Below are 18,070 nucleotides of genomic sequence, written 5' to 3' on the forward strand. Positions count from 1 at the left end.
TTCTCTGATCTCCCATCGTACTGAGCTTCCTTGGATTTTTAATGGATCCCCTACCTGGGTTATATTGTGAATCATACTCACTCTAACTAGAATCCCACTCTAAATAGGATACTCACTCTAACTAGCTCTTTTTTACCTCTAAGATCAGGTTAAATTTCTTTTCATAGGCTTTCATTAATGCATTTCTCTTTTTCCTAACATCATACTATAGAAATATTTCTGAATTTTATTATTTTTTAATTAAAATCTACCTTACCCATTAAGTCTCAGGAGATAATCACCATGTCTATTTTTTCAAAACTGTTTATCTAACAGATAGAATAGTTCCTAACACAGAGTAAACACTCAGTGCTTATGGGATAAAAATATGAATTGATTTAAGTCTCTATGGAATCACTAGAATTCAAGCTCCTTTTTCTGATAAGGGTCTAGTATTGCCTTATTCATATTGGTATCCCCAACATCTAGTATATTTAAGGATCAATCATGTTTGCAGAACTGAATACCATAATTTCAAGTTCAATAGAACTTTAAAAATCATCCATAAGCACATCCTTGTCCCGTTATATAGTTCTACCCCATCTTTAAGAAAATCTAACAAACTATATCCCCTTTCGTTTGTAGGGTGAATGGCTCACACTTTCTTTTTCCCAAATGAAAGGGACATTGTATTTAAGCCAGGAAATTAAGACAAGAAAAAATTCCGAGGTGAATTGAAAAAGAGAGGGGGTCTAGGCACACTTGTCCCAGGATGAATGCAAACTATTTCTAATTGTCTCGATTTGTTGAAATGGAGGAAAATGCATTAACAATAGATGAACGCTGAATGTCAAGAACTACACTGATTTACTCTAGTAAAGGAAACACAGCAGCTACAGTTGGAGTCACTGCCTCATTAACGTTATGGTAATCTACTATCCTTCTCTAAGCCCCATAACCATTCTGTGCTGACCAGAATGAAGTGTTGACAATTACTACTCCTGCTTCTTTTGATTCTTTCATGGTGGTTGCAGTCTTTGCCACTACCCCAGGGATGTTTTATTCACTACTTTGGCAAGGAATAGAAAATTCAAAGACTTCTCCTTGGGGCTTCTCTGGTGGTCCAGTAGTAAAGAATCCACCTTTCAATGCAAGGGACACTGGTTCAATCCCTGATCTGGGAAGATCCCACATGCTGCAGGTCAACTAACCCTGCGCTCTGGAGCCTGAGAGCAGCAACTACTGAGCCCATGTGCCGTAACTACTGAAGCCCAGGGGTCCTAGAGTCCGTGCTCTGCAACAAGAGCAGCCATTGCAATGAGAAGCCACTGCACCACAACTAGAGGGGAGCCCCTGCTCACTGCAACTAGAGAAAAGCCTGCGCAAAGCAACAAAGACCCAGGGCATCCAAAAATAAATAAATGTTTTTAAAAAAGACTTCTCCTTGAAACTTCCTAAGGTGACAAAGAGTCCATGTTAAGATACTGTTATTTTTTAAGTAGGTGTGCATTAATGCATACATACCCACATACACAAATATTTATATATACTTATATATCATACCGGGATTCCCTGGTGGCCTAGCAGTAAAGAATATGCTTGCAGTGCAGAAGATGCAGGTTTGATCCCTGGGTCTGGAAGATCCCCTGGAGAAGGAAATGGCAACCCACTCCAGTATTCTTGCCTGGGAAACCCCATGGACATAGGAGCCTGCTTGGCTACAGTCCATGGGGTTGCAAAGAGACAGACACGACTGAGTGACTGAGTACACACACACACACACACACACACACAAACATATATCAGACCATACAGACTTAAATTGAAATTTCCTTTGAAATCTGACCAATGGAAAGTCCTAGTTGAGACTACCGTGACATTTGTATCTTCAAAAATTAGTGTTAATCAATACCTTTTACAGTCATACCTGTAATATTTGAATTTCACTTTCTCAGGATTTATTGAGTCAGGCTAATCAGTATAAGTCTCTTTGGGAAGCCTGGAAAGAGATACAGAGTATTCATATTTGCTTACTTTTGGTGATATGAGTGACCTCAGTAGTGTTGCAGACTCCTCTGGGCTTGGGAACTGACTCAAGATTGGAAATAGGGTGATGAACTGTCACTCTCCCATGTTGCCTTAAGGCAGGTCTAAAGTTTTATTTCATTTTGCTCTTTATTTGATTATACAAATTAAGTCAGACTTAAGGTATCTTATGGAGAAGGCAATGGCACCCCACTCCAGTACTCTTGCCTGGAAAATCCCATGGATGGAGGAGCCTAGTATGCTGCAGTCCATGGGGTCTCTAAGAGTCAGACATGACTGAGCGACTTCACTTTCACTTTTCACTTTCATGCATTGGAGAAGGAAATGGCAACCCACTCCAGTGTTCTTGCCTGGAGAATCCCAGGGACGGGGGAGCCTGGTGGGCTGCCATCTATGGGGTCACACAGAGTCGGACATGACTGAAGTGACTTAGCAGCAAGGTATCTTATGGGCGCTTCCCAGGTGGTTCAGTGGTAAAGAATCCACCTGACAATCAAGAGATGTGAGTTCGATCCCTGGATCAGTAAGATCCCCTAGAGTAGGAAATGGAAACCCACTCCAGTATTCTTGCCTGAAGAATCCCACAGACAAGAGCCTGGCAGGCTACAGTCAATGGGATTACAAAGAGTTGGGCATGACCTAGTAACTACACAACAACAACAAGGTAGCTTATGATTAATTAGGCATAGCCAGAGATCTTTGCAAGTCAGGGCATCCTTTGATGTTAACTTGAGTTAACTACGTCCACTTCATTTCTGGGGTTAACTGCATTCTGCAAACTTTTGATCCCATAGAGATTAGGAAGCCAATTAAATTGCATTTTATCCTACCAGCATTCCTGGTCTAAAGCCAGTAAAGTGCTCTTTAAATATTTGTGTGTTGTCATCATCTATGTCTTCCTCAATACCTTGGTGAAACAAGATTCTGGGTTTTAGAGTGAATTTATGGGTCACATAATGTGAGTACCACACAGCATTCCTATTCCTCAGAGGATCTGACTACTTTTTACACAGTATTATTGTTATTCAAAGTGCTTAACATAATCACATCCAAGTTTGCATCAGTCAACCAGATAACTATTAAAGCTTCAGCCATCTGCCGAACTAGCAAATTGGATGCATGCTGCTGCTGCTGCTAAGTCAATTCAGTTGCGTCCGACTCTGTGCCACCCCATAGACGGCAGCCCACCAGGCTCCCCCATCCCTGGGATTCTCCAGGCAAGAATACTAGAGTGGGTTGATATTTTCTTCTCCAATGCATGAAAGTGAAAAGTGAAATTGGATGCATAACCTTTACTAAATTGATACGTGTAAAATAACCAGTCTGATCTAAAGATCTAAAGCGCTTCTCTGGTGGCTCAGATGGTAAAGAATCTGCCTGCAATACAGGAGACCTGGGTTTGATCCCTGGGTAGGGAAGACCCCCTGGAGAAGGAAATGGCAACCCACTCCAGTATTCTTGCCTGGAGAATTTCACAGACAGAGGAGCCTGGGCTATAGTCCCAGGGCTGTAGAGTCCCTAGGGACTCTAACCTGGGCTAGATAGACCCCAGGGCTACAGTCCCTGGGGTCGCAAAGAGTCAGACATGACTGAATGTCTTAACACCACCAAAAATCTAAAGATCCATTACACCTTGGTCTAGTCTTTTCACAGTTTGTTTCCATGATTATTTACCATATGTTTACTTAACTACTTCTTTTCACTATTTTTGCTTTACACTTAACTATATCCCTCTACCAGACCATCTTTGAATTTGGATGTTGGTACCCAGGCAAGCAACAATAAGGGATAAAAGGAACTTGTTGGTGTCTTCCACCAAGTGATTGGGAACTACTTCCCTCCGCAAAAGTTGCATAGTGGGATTTTGAAGAGTGTTTTGGATATTCTAACATCTTCTATGTCTTCTAAATCTTAGCATTACATTTACTAAAATATTACTGTTTTTCAGATCAAGGTCTTAAATTTTACACTTTGAGACTTTGATTTTAAATGGCTATATATATATATATATATATATGTAGTACTTGGAACAAGACAGAATCACATGGAATATTCATAAAGGCAATCCCATGTTAGTCTTCTTCAGTACCTATCAACCTGTTTGGTGAAGGTTGTTTAAAAGGGCAAGCCCCTTGATTTGTCAGCTCTTAAGAAGTCATAAAGTCCTCTGGTTACTCTAAGTCAAAAACAAATCCTCAGAAAGAGATACTTAGGGAGTTTGGGATGGTCATGTATACACTGCTGTATTTAAAATGGATAACCAACAAGGACCTATTGTGTGGCACATGGAACTCTGCTCAGTGTTACCTGTAAGCTTGGATGGGAGTGGGGGTTTGGGGGAGAATGGATACATGTATCTGTATGGCTTGTTCACCTGAAACTATCACAACATTGTTAATCAGCTGTACCCCAATAAAAAAATAAAAATTCAAAAAAAACCCACTTCAGTTCTATAATTGAAAGCAGCTAGTTCAAAATATTGTTCAAGTCTTCCATCTCAGTTTGTAGATAAATCTTTTTTCACCTGTCTACAGCCTAGCATCTCTACTCCTCCCTCAGATTCCTTAAGTTCTGCTCATGTCAAAGCATTGGGAGTGATGAACAGTAAGGCAAATAGGGATGTTCTTTCCTGGTGTCATTGTTGTACGATGGCTGCAAGACTCTCTGAAGCTGAACATGAGGAGGTCACTGTATGCACTTCCATCATTTCTTCAGACGTGCTACTGTAGGGCTCTCTTATTTGTGCTTCGTTTAGTGGAGGTGATACATTCTATTTTTCCAGCTTCTGTTCCCTGCTTTAAGCCCTAGTATTCCACTCTTCCTAAATTTTTCTATGGATAGAAAACCCATATCATTAATATTTTTGGCTAATGTGGCTTACATTCTTCCTGGAAATAGGCAGAGAGGGAAAATAAATAAATACCATTTATTGAAAATAATAAATGCTTGGGAAAGTGATGTTACCTCAACACACAGACATATGCACAGAAATGCATATATTATTTTCTTTGAGATGTAATTAATCTCTTACGTAATGATACATTTACATTCCAGTTTTACAGAAAATTGAATTGCTAAACCAAGGCACAAAGTTTAACTTGCCAAATGTCATACCACATATTTGAGTGGGAAAGTATACCTGACAATGTCCATGCTTTTAACTATTATGTTATCCTAATTCATTAAAAAAAATAAGTGATTTGATTCTAATGATCATCCATGTTTGGAAAAGTATGGAACTTTGTGAGTTAGGCGGTTTATTTGGCGTTTTGTCTCCAGGTGCAGATTGCCTGGTTTGATAGTTAGAGTCTTCTACCTGCTAGTTTTGCAGTCTTGGGAAGGACATTTAAACACTGTGCCTGAGCCGCCTTATCTAAGAAACAGGACTTTGCATAGAGGAGTATTATACCTCTTGAAGGGTTGTTATGAAAAATTAATGAGTTAATCACATGTGAAGCATTTATAAAAATGCTTGGTATATGCTAATAATGTAATACATATAAAATGGCTCAAAATATTTGACATATAGAAAAGAGTCATTAAAATTAATAATTGTTGTTGTTATCATTATTATGATTGCTAAGATTACTTCTACTGTCAAGTCTTATGTAAAGTTTAGGTTGATCTTTGGATACTTTAGCACTTTTAAGAAAATAAATTATAATCATATAAATATAACTGATATATATGGAAATAATTTCTAGCTGCCTCGCTTTAGGAGTGGTGTGTGTACATTTGTGACTGTGTATCTGTGGAGGAGAAAAGATGTAGTTACCCACAACTCAGGGGCTTGTGGGACTCTGATAGGCCTGAATTATATATTTAAGTCAAGATGTCCTGAGGAGAAATTTCATCTCTCTTCAATCTAAAATAGGATAGAAGCAGTTGCTAGCTTTGTAATTAATTCAACTAATATGCAGAGACTTCTTTTTTCTTATCGCTCCAACTGGAAACCCAAATTTGACGCATGAAAAGGCAACGTGAGAGATTTTGAGGAAATAACCATGAATTACAGTTTATCTGAAATTGAGGGGATTTTATTTATCAAATATAAAGGTTTACCCTGTAGTTGTCTTGGCCTCAAGACTTCAGGCTGCATTAGTCACAAATAACTTTTTGCCAACTGCGTTTATTCCTGCTATTGGTGAAGGCCATTTTCTCAAAGTGATTAACTGGCAGTAGTACTCAATCCATTTATCCTTCCTAGGCTCCCCTGTTATAATGCATTGCAGTACTCTCCCCTCTGTGTGAAGCTACAAATAGGCAGTAGCTGTGAAAACTTGAAGTTTCTTAAAAATGAAAGTCTCAGATCTAATGAAATTGCTCCAACATAATGTTGGGAATGTTTGAGAAAATGTAGTGTTCTTCATCTTCTTGAGTGATTTGCTTGGCAGATGTTGTATTTTAACTGATGAGAAGTCATAGAAACTGATGTGAATGTCACTGAATAATTAATTAGGATAGGCTAGAAACACCAGCCAATGTAGCGTTCAAAAGTGATAACCCAAATAACCCAGGCCCTACGCTTTGCGATACCTTAGTTCCATGACTATTTTTGGATAAGCTGAATTGCACAAACGAGAACTCTCAAAGAATATTTCACAAAATAATATTAATAGATTATTTAACATCAATTCAACCAAAAGCAGGCAGTCTATTTGATATGGAATCTTTATACATGTTGAAATTCTTTTGATATAATGCTTTTGTCTAAGTCATGTCAGTTTCTAACAGAGCATGCATAATTTCAATTTTTTTTAGGGAGTTTAATTTTGAAGATTTGGGTCCTATATTAAGATAGTCTCTTTATGAAATTAAACCTCTTTTAGTATAGCATGTAAAATTCAGTACTTCATATACTTCATTTTGGGTTCATTGTTTTAAAAACTGACATGCTTTTAGATTTCAGTGAACTTAATGACTTATTTTGAAAATGATGTTCCATAAATATATTAATATGACTGAGTGATGGTATATTTCAGTTAGAATTATTTCAGCTGAAAGTGACAGAAAACAGCCAAAATTAGCCTTAGCAAATAGGAATGTGTAGTCTCAAGAAAATGTAAAGACCAGATACAGCTTTTCAGGAACTCGTATCTCTGGGTCTTAAATTTCCTCTGGGTGGATATCATTGAAACAAAGTTCTTACCCAATGGAAACTGTTATCAGGATAAGATGGAATAGATGCTGAATAAAGAAAAATGTTCACTATGTTTAGAAATGGATTCTTTTTGTGTATTCATGAGTGTTACCCCCTTTTAGGATGCAAATTTGGAGTACGGGAGAGAAGAGAAGCCTAAACTTTGAAGCATCTTAGAAATTTCTCATAGACTATTCCTACTAAAGAGTCATGCAGTGTTACTTAATGTTACTTAAGATTTAGTAAGTAAATGGGAAACTCATAGCAATGTTTGAGGCAGGATGAAGATGACTTAGGTGAAAAAATAGAAATTATTAGAAGAATTAGAAGGGTTTTATTTGTTTAACAGTTGTAAGATTAGAGTGATGTATTCAGAAGTAATCAAATACTGGAGTTTTTATTGTGGTTATTGTGGTTCAGTTCAGTTCAGTTCAGTTGCTCAGTCATGTTTGACTCTTTGTGACTCCATGGACTACAGCACGACAGGCCTCCCTGTCCATCACCAACTCCTGGAGTTTACTCAAACTCATGTCCATCGAGTCGGTGATGCCATCAAATCATCTGATCTTCTGTCATCCCCTTCTCCTTCCACCTTCAGTCTTTCCCAGCATCAGAGTCTTTTCCAGTGAGTCAGTTCTTTGCATCAGATGGCCAAAGTATTGGAGTTTCAGCTTCAACATCAGTCCTTCCAATTAATATTCAGGACTGATCTCCTTTAGGATGGACTGGTTGTGTTATTGTAGTAGACACAAATTAGTATGACTGCCTGGGTTAGTTTGACAGGTGACCATGTCTGAGATTATGATAATACAGCAGAATCCTCTGGACTTGTGACTAAGAACATGACCCACATTGAGCCAACCTCAGAACCTCATACCATCCTCTCCCCGGTGTACTTGATCTAAAGGATGGGCACATGATCCAAGCTGGGCCATGTGGATTCTCTCCCTTGATATTCTTCAAACTGGTACTGTGAAAGATAAACCAATTCTTTCAGTACCAGTCACAGAACTAAAATACTGTAAGCTCAGAAGAGCCTGCAGTGACATCCTACTTCATGTGGAGATATTGTTTTGAGACAATAATTTGCCACATGGAGACAGGCAGAGTTAGAAGGGAAAGCCCAGTAGCATTTCTCTTACTCATTCCAGTGCTCACAGGCCAGCCTCCAACTCTACTCTCCTCAGATATTCCAGCCAACAAAGTCCACTTAAGTGTAAATGAGTTTCAGTTTTGTGCTTCTTACTTGAAATCAAACTCCTGACTAAGCCAAGAAATTTAGAAACAATCCAAAATATTAGAGAAGATTTTAAGAAGCATTAGACAAAAATAACCTCAAGAAGTATGGTACCAGCAAATGAAACAAAAATTTAAAAACCACTATGCAACAGAGATGGAAGAGTTACAGAATCAAGACTACAGAAACTTTTTAGAAATATTGGGTAGGTGGTTTCTTTTTAGAAATATTGGGTAGGTGGTTTAGACTAAGCAACTCTGAGTAATTAAATAATCATTCTCCACGAAAAAAAAAATAAACTGTAAAGTGCTGTGAATGAAGCTGTTCTTTGAAAGAGACTTTCACACAGAGGCACTGATAACTTTTGGGATGGGAAGGGCCAAGACCAGGGATAACGTAACAGAAAGCTCTGTAGATCAGCAAAGTCACATTAAAGAGTAACTGTAGATGTTACTGTCCTGTAGCTGGAAAATGTCCTGTTATTAATTTGGCAAACATGTAAATCAGTTCAGTTCAGTTGCTCAGTCATGTCCTACTCTTTGCGACCCCGTGGACTGCAGCATGCCACGGTTCCCTGTCCATCACCAAATACCAAGCTTGCTCAAACTCATGTCCATCAAGTCAGTGATGCCATCCAACCATCTCATCCTCTGTCATCCCCTTGTCCTCCCACCTTCATTCTTTCCCAGCATCAGGGTCTTTTCAAATGAGTCAATTCTTCACATCAGGTGGCCAAAGTATTGGAGTTTCAACTTCAACATCAGTCCTTTCAGTGAATATTCAGGACTGATTTCCTTTAGGATTGACTGGTTGGATCTCCTTACAGTCCAAGGGACTCTCAAGAGGCTTCTCCAACACCACAGTTCAAAAGCATCAATTCTTTGGTGCTCAGCTTTCTTTATAGTCCAACTCCCACATCCATACATGACTACTGGAAAGACCATAGCTTTGACTAGATGGACCTTTGTCTGCAAAGTAACGTCTCTGCTTTTTTAATATGCTGTCTAGATTGGTCATAGCTTTTCTTCCAAGGAGCAAGCATCTTTTAATTTCATGGCTGCAGTCACCATCTGTAGTGATTTTGGACCCCCCCAAAATAAAGTCTCTTACTGTTTCTATTGTTTCCCCATTTATTTGCCATGAAGTGATGGGACCAGATGCCATGATCTTTGTTTTTTGAATGTTGAGTTTTAAGCCAAATTTTTCACTCTCTTCTTTTACTTTCATCAAGAGGCTCTTTAGTTCCTCTTCACTTTCTGCCATAGAGTGGTATCATCTGCTATCTGAGGTTATTGATATTTCTCCCAGCAATCTTTATCGCAGCTTTTGCTTCATCCAGCCTGGCATCTCGCATGATATTCTCTCCATATTTTTCCATTATTGTTTGACAGTGTCACTCTTTTTGTGATTGAGGCAACACAAATATTATTTTTAAAAAATAAGCATTTCTCTGACAGTCTTGTATAATTGGAAAGGGAAGCCTGTTCTGTGTTCTGCACATACCCCATTGGGGCCCCTTTACTATTTGTGTGAACTTGGCTTCCCAGTAAGCTTTCACTCCTATCTGCTAGCACCTGCATTGTCCACAAACTCCCCTCAGGCTGTAGAACTGATTTACCTGAACGGAGACAGCCAGAAGTTCCTGGTAATTTATGATCCCCATGGCGCAGTGCTTAACTACTTAAGGCTGGTCGGCTGATTACAGGGGTATAAATACGCCAGCTTCTTTGCTCTCTGGTTGACACAACTGTACGTGTGATCTACGCTGTGTCCAGAGAAAGGTAACTTTGACATTAATTCAAAGTTACCCTCTGTGGGACATTACTTGATATATTAACTTTATTATTTTTGTTTTTTAGCCCTTTGTTTTTCCCTACCCCACAACTTACTATTCACTGACCTTTTTTTTCTCCATTATTTATTTGCTTGTTTGATTTTCAACTGAAAATACTTCCTAATAAGCCACTTTCATGCATATCCTCATCTTTTGGAAAACCAAAGTGACAACAGGATGTATCCTATATGTTAGCTGGCAGGACATATCCAGGATTGCCCTAGTATTTTTTTCTTACGATAATATTTCTTGGAGGTTATTTGTTCTAAATGGGGATATTTTTTCCTCATGTCCAGTAATCTTGTGATTTTTATACTGGTAAAAATGCAATGACTGATTACATGGGTGGTGACCTTTTTCTCAGCTTGGGAAGCAGCTTTACTGACTGGAACCACTTCTTTATCTTGAAACCTTTCAGAGCTACAGCCATCACCTTAAGAAGGAGCACTCCAGGCTGATAAGATGTGCCTTGCAAATCCATTATTTTTAGTGAGAGGACATCATGATTTTGATCAATTCAGTTCATAAATTTGAGCACTGATTCATGCCATAGACATCTGATTCTTCTATATGTAAAATAATCAAACAGGAGTATTTGAAGTGAAGCTTGACAAATTAATAGGTTTGGCAGAAAGAGAAGAGGATCTAAAAACCCTCTTGATGAAAGTGAAAGAGGAGAGTGAAAAAGTTGGCTTAAAGCTCAACATTCAGAAAATGAAGATCATGGCATCCGGTCCCATCACTTCATGGGAAGTAGATGAGGAAACAGTGGAAACAGTGTCAGACTTTATTTTTCTGGGCTCCAAAATCACTACAGATGGTGACTGCAGCCATGAAATTAAAAGACACTTACTCCTTGGAAGGAAAGTTATGACCAACCTAGATAGCATATTCAAAAGCAGAGACATTACTTTGCCATCAAAGGTCCATCTAGTCAAGGCTATGGTTTTTCCTGTGGTCATGTATGGATGTGAGAGTTTGACTGTGAAGAAGGCTGAGCGCCAAAGAATTGATGCCTTTGAACTGTGGTGTTGGAGAAGACTCTTGAGAGTCCCTTGGACTGCAAGGAGATCCAACCAGTCCATTCCGAAGGAGATCAGTCCTGGGTGTTCTTTGGAAGGAATGATGCTAAAGCTGAAACTCCAGTACTTTGGCCACCTCATGCGAAGAGTTGACTCATTGACAAAGACTCTGATGCCGGGAGGGATTGGGGGCAAGAGGAGAAGGGGACGGCAGAGGATGAGATGGCTGGATGGCATCACTGACTGGATGGACGTGAGTCTGAGTGAACTCCGGGAGTTGGTGATGGACAGGGAGGCCTGGCGTGCTGTAATTCATGGGGTTGCAAAGAGTTGGACACGAATGACTGACTGATCTGATCTGATCTGATGTATGGATGTTAGAGTTGGACTGTGAAGAAAGCTGAGTGCTGAAGAATTAATGCTTTTGAACTGTGGTGGTAGAGAAGACTCTTGAGAGTCCCTTGGACTGCAAGGAGATCCAACCAGTCCATTCTGAAGGAGATCAGTCCTGGGTGTTCTTTGGAAGGAATGATGCTAAAGCTGAAACTCCAGTACTTTGGCCACCTCATGTGAAGAGTTGACTCATTGGAAAAGACTCTGATGCTGGGAGGCATTGGGGGCAGGAGGAGAAGGGGTGACAGAGGATGAGATGGCTGGATGGCATCACCGACTCGATGGACGTGAGTTTGAGTGAACTCCAGGAGTTGGTGATGGACAGGGAGGCCTGGCGTGCTGTAATTCATGGGGTCGCAAAGAGTTGGACACGACTGAGCAACTGAACTGAATGATTATTTAAGAAAAAAAATTCATGGGAATTCTATTTCATAACATAAAATGCTCACAGAATAATAAAAATGATTACATATTTCAACAAGCAAATATTCTCCTTTAAAATCTCCATTGTTATTCAGTATTTTAAAAATAAAACAGTAACCCCAAACAATTTCTTACTAGCAAAATATTGAGTCTGTCAGAATTTGATTTGCTCAAGCTGAACTAGATTTTCTGACTTGGCATTTTCTCTTAGCTCTCTCACTGCTGTGCGTACACTGTCTAGTACTGTGACCTTCCCTGTCTGACTCTCCTTGATGTTATAAAACAGACTTTTGAAACTACTTGTTAGGCTTAATTTTTTTCCTATAAATAATCTTTGTTTCTGCTTTCTTTTTGCCTAGTGAATTTATTTATTTTGAGGTTACAAAAACAGATGGTTTACCCATTCACTCACTGCATCTCATGGACAACTTAACCTAGTTGCTTACCAGATAAGAAAGGATTATTTTACTTAGTCCTAATAATCAAATCATTAAAAAAAAAAAAAAAACCCAGAGAACTACTCACAGAACAAAAGTCACTAAATCAGTGTCTACACCTGTCACAGGGTAGTTACAACACTTTTTATCTGTCACCTTGTGTCTTTCCTTTAACTCCTCTCTTTTCCCCACCACCCCTCATCATGGACCTTTTCATCATAGATGGTGGCTATTCAATGTGTAGTCCTTGGACAGCAGTACCTGAAAGTATCATCAGGAAGCTGATTAGAAATTCAGAATATTTGGTCTTTCCTAGAGTTGCTGAATCAGAATCTGTTTTAACAGGATTCTCCAGTAAGTTCATACGTACAGTAAAGTTTGAGAAGCACTGGTATAGAGGACAAGCTATAGTGTTTATTATTATTGAAACCAACTGGCCCTTTACATCTCCTGTGTGGGTATTATCGGAGAAGGCGATAGCACCCCACTCCAGTACTCTTGCTTGGAGAATCCCATGGATGGAGGAGCCTGGTAGGCTGCAGTCCATGGGGTCGCTAGGAGTCGGACACGACTGAGCGACTTCACTTTCACTTTTCACTTTCCTGCATTGGAGAGGGAAACGGCAACCCACTCCAGTGTTCTTGCCTGGAGAATCCCAGGGACCGGGGAGCCTGGTGCGCTGCCGTCTCTGGGGTCACACAGAGTCGGACACGACTGAAGCTACTTAGTGGCAGCAGCAGTGGGTATTATGTTACAATTAAGAGAAATAGCATTGGAGTTGTATTTTTTTTTAAATGGCATTAGTTTAAACCATACATATACTATAAGGATAAAGATGGTACATGCTGAAAGTTATTTTATTACAAGTTGTGTAGGATTTTTGCCTTACATTATAGAAGCATAGAAAACAAAATTATCTTTTAAACCAGAATTTAAAAAAAAAGACTATAATCTTTCAATTGCCTATATAGGATATTCCACAATATAGTACTGAACAAAACAAATGTGCTGTGTTACTGGCAAGGTTTGTCTGTGTCAGAAAGATCTAAATTATTTAGACTATGTTGACATTTTTACACTATAGAATATTTTCCATCCAAGCAAAAATATGATATCTGTTAATTGTATAGATATGCCCTAAAATCATGGAGGCTGTTTACTTGTAAATTTAAGTAGCTACTTCTTTTTACTGTTTTATAAAGTAATTGTTGTCTCTTAAAGCAACCAAATGTATTCAAATACAATGCTAGTCATTCCAGAAAAAAGATTTGGAAAACAAAACTTCCAGTTTTCTCTGAGGTTTCTTATTAAGTACTGTATTTATTCTTATTGTCTGTAATCTTAGAGACTTTACATAGGTTTCATATACCTTAAGAGAAAATTAGTTATATTTTTACCGAGTGCTTTTGTAAACATTCACAAATTTAATATTTGTTGTAAAAGGACACATTGAGTCAAATCATAGTAAAATATAAAATTATTAATGAAAGTGAATATCATTAATTTTTACTATTTACTTATTTTGAATACATAATGCATGTTTTTTTCTTAATAGTATTTTCAGAGAATCTTAATTGTATTTTCAGAGAATCCCTACCTTAAGTGAGTTTTTGTTCTTATTGTTGCTATAATTGCTTTCATTGCACTGTTTTCACTCTATGGTATACCACTGTGATCTGTTGGTAGATTGCCATTATCTGCTATATCTGCCATTATCCTATTCTATGGCCTGAAGCTTGAGGTGGCCAGAATTATTTTCATCTGCTATTTGCTAATATTCCTTCAACAAATATTTGAATGTGTTTTATATGGAGAATGTACTTTTGCCATTGGGATTGCAATTTAGTAAAATAGAGTCTCCATCCACAACAATACTATAATGGGAGGTGAAGGGCAAAAAAAAAAAAAAATGTAATTGCTACTGGAAACTAGAAGCCTTGGATCATCACAAGCAAGTATGGAAGTATTACCAACCCTTCTGAGTCAGGTCTCAACAGGGGTCCTCCTGCCCAGTGTCACTCTTGCCAATAGACTGAGACCAGGTTCAATTCAGAAGCAAAGGTCAGTTTTATCCTTTGATTAAAGGAAAGAGACCTGTGAGCTACACGGTCTCCTTGATAGGTAGCGGGCAGGGCTGCATTACAGGGATCTCAGTGCGGGGGGGAGGGTGGGGGGCGGTGGGGGATGGGGGGAGTGGAACGCCAGCTCTCGCGTGGCTGGTGCTGCTCACGTTCCAGATGGCCAGAGTCTACCCGGCTCCTGGCTGCGCCTGCCGCCATCTTGAATCGCTGTGTGGCGTTTTGAGCAGGTGTGTCTGAGCTGCGGTTCTGTTCTGGGAACTCGAATCCGACACTGTAGGCTCAAGGCCTCTGCATACAGCCCTCTACAGGCAAGTAAAACTAGACTAAGGTTATACCTTATCACCCAGATTCCCACTTTTTTTTTCCTGAGGAGCCACAGTGGGCTATGCCGGTGAAACCCCCTTCTCTGCCTTTTGTGCTGCTCCCGATGCTCGAAGAGCACTGAGGGGCTTTGGTGGGGTTCATTTTGTGTCACTGCTCCTTGCTTCATGTGGTAGTCGTCCTGACTTCGGGTAGAGGAGCAGAACTTCTCCCGCCACCCTCAGTTCTGTCATCCCTGATAGAATGGTTCATAACCCTGAGCGACCCCCATTTGTCTATAACCTTTTGGAGACAAAGGACCCCAGACAACTTTAAGATACACAGCCCATATACCAATAAAAGAATAATGGTTGTTAAGGGACCTGGGAAAGGTAGAAAGCAGCGAGGCTCGAGAGGGTCTATGTGACCCCGTTCCTCATTTGTTCGGCAAGGTGAGGCTGGTTGTCTCCTGTCTGCCAGGTTGCTCTTCCCCGTAGCTTGCCTGTACTTTCTTCAGTCAGGCCACTCGAAGTGAAGTAAGAGCAACATGATACGATGTCTTGGCGTGTACAGACCACTCCCTGGTCAGCTACCAGATCCTAAAATCTCTACTGCTCGGCAAGACATACAGGGTCACTCATTTATTTATTTTTTTATTTTTTTTGCCATTTTTCAAAAAGAAGTTTTAGTTCAGAGTGAGGTCAAAAGAGTAGTCAGTGGGATCCATTGTCTCGGGTTGTTTCTCCGAAGGTTGGGGCTTGGGGGCCTCCTCACTCAAATGCGATATCCCCACGGAGTAAGCCCTACAACTTCAGGGCAGAATGGGTGGTTAGGATCACCGAGTGGGGTCTGTTTCCGTTAGGAGTGAGCAGACCTTGCGGGTTTTTAGATTTAACGTCTTCCTTGGCGATAACTTCCCTGGTGACTCAGACGGTAAAGCGTCTGCCCGCCATGCCGGAGACCCGGGTTCGTTTCCTGGGTCGGGAAGATCCCCTGGAGAAGGAAATGGCAATCCACTCCAGCACTCTTGCCTGGAAAATCCCCGACGGAGGAGCTTAATAGGCTGGTGTCGCAAGAGTTGGACATGACTGAGCGACTGAACTGAACCGAATGAGTATTTAAGAAAAAAAATTCATGCGAATTCTTTCATAACATAAAATGCTCACAGAATAATAAAAATGATTAAATATTTCAACAAGCAAATATTCTCCTTTAAAATCTCCATTGTTATTCAGTATTTTAAAAATAAAACAGTAACCCCAAACAATTTCTTACTAGCAAAATATTGAGTCTGTCAGAATTTGATTTGCTCAAGCTGAACTAGATTTTCTGACTTGGCATTTTCTCTTAGCTCTCTCACTGCTGTGTGTACACTGTCTAGTACTGTGACCTTCCCTGTCTGACTCTCCTTGATGTTATAAAACAGACTTTTGAAACTACTTGTTAGGCTTAATTTTTTTCCTATAAATAATCTTTGTTTCTGCTTTCTTCTTGCCTAGTGAATTTATTTATTTTGAGGTTACAAAAACAGATGGTTTACCCATTCACTCACTGCATCTCATGGACAACTTAACCTATTTGCTTACCAGATAAGAATGGATTATTTTACTTAGTCCTAATAATCAAATCATTAAAAAAAAAAAAAAAACCCAGAGAACTACTCACAGAACAAAAGTCACTAAATCAGTGTCTACACCTGTCACAGGGTAGTTACAACACTTTTTATCTGTCACCTTGTGTCTTTCCTTTAACTCTTCTCTTTTCCCCACCACCCCTCATCATGGACCTTTTCATCATAGATGGTGGCTATTCAATGTGTAGTCCTTGGACAGCAGTACCTGAAAGTATCATCAGGAAGCTGATTAGAAATTCAGAATATTTGGTCTTTCCTAGAGTTGCTGAATCAGAATCTGTTTTAACAGGATTCTCCAGTAAGTTCATACGTACAGTAAAGTTTGAGAAGCACTGGTATAGAGGACAAGCTATAGTGTTTATTATTATTGAAACCAACTGGCCCTTTACATCTCCTGTGTGGGTATTATCGGAGAAGGCGATAGCACCCCACTCCAGTACTCTTGCTTGGAGAATCCCATGGATGGAGGAGCCTGGTAGGCTGCAGTCCATGGGGTCGCTAGGAGTCGGACACGACTGAGCGACTTCACTTTCACTTTTCACTTTCCTGCATTGGAGAGGGAAATGGCAACCCACTCCAGTGTTCTTGCCTGGAGAATCCCAGGGACCGGGGAGCCTGGTGGGCTGCCGTCTCTGGGGTCACACAGAGTCAGACACGACTGAAGCTACTTAGTGGCAGCAGCAGTGGGTATTATGTTACAATTAAGAGAAATAGCATTGGAGTTGTATTTTTTTTTTAATGGCATTAGTTTAAACCATACATATACTATAAGGATAAAGATGGTACATGCTGAAAGTTATTTTATTACAAGTTGTGTAGGATTTTTGCCTTACATTATAGAAGCATAGAAAACAAAATTATCTTTTAAACCAGAATTTAAAAAAAAAGACTATAATCTTTCAATTGCCTATATAGGATATTCCACAATATAGTACTGAACAAAACAAATGTGCTGTGTTACTGGCAAGGTTTGTCTGTGTCAGAAAGATCTAAATTATTTAGACTATGTTGACATTTTTACACTATAGAATATTTTCCATCCAAGCGAAAATATGATATCTGTTAATTGTATAGATATGCCCTAAAATCATGGAGGCTGTTTACTTGTAAATTTAAGTAGCTACTTCTTTTTACTGTTTTATAAAGTAATCGTTGTCTCTTAAAGCAACTAAATGTATTCAAATACAATGCTAGTCATTCCAGAAAAAAGATTTGGAAAACAAAACTTCCAGTTTTCTCTGAGGTTTCTTATTAAGTACTGTATTTATTCTTATTGTCTGTAATCTTAGAGACTTTACATAGGTTTCATATACCTTAAGAGAAAATTAGTTATATTTTTACCGAGTGCTTTTGTAAACATTCACAAATTTAATATTTGTTGTAAAAGGACACATTGAGTCAAATCATAGTAAAATATAAAATTATTAATGAAAGTGAATATCATTAATTTTTACTATTTACTTATTTTGAATACATAATGCATGTTTTTTTCTTAATAGTATTTTCAGAGAATCTTAATTGTATTTTCAGAGAATCCCTACCTTA

General features: G+C 39.2%; 1 protein-coding gene across 2 annotated transcripts in view; it reads left to right on the forward strand.

Moving 5' to 3' along the window:
* Nucleotides 1-18,070, forward strand: part of LOC129639244 (serine/threonine-protein phosphatase 4 regulatory subunit 3-B-like) — a 268,516-nt gene that overhangs the window by 69,730 nt on the left and 180,716 nt on the right. The gene's annotated exons all lie outside the window — the stretch shown is intronic.

The sequence above is a fragment of the Bubalus kerabau genome, chromosome X (genome assembly GCF_029407905.1).
Source record: "Bubalus kerabau isolate K-KA32 ecotype Philippines breed swamp buffalo chromosome X, PCC_UOA_SB_1v2, whole genome shotgun sequence".
Classification (NCBI taxonomy): Eukaryota; Metazoa; Chordata; class Mammalia; order Artiodactyla; family Bovidae; genus Bubalus; species Bubalus kerabau.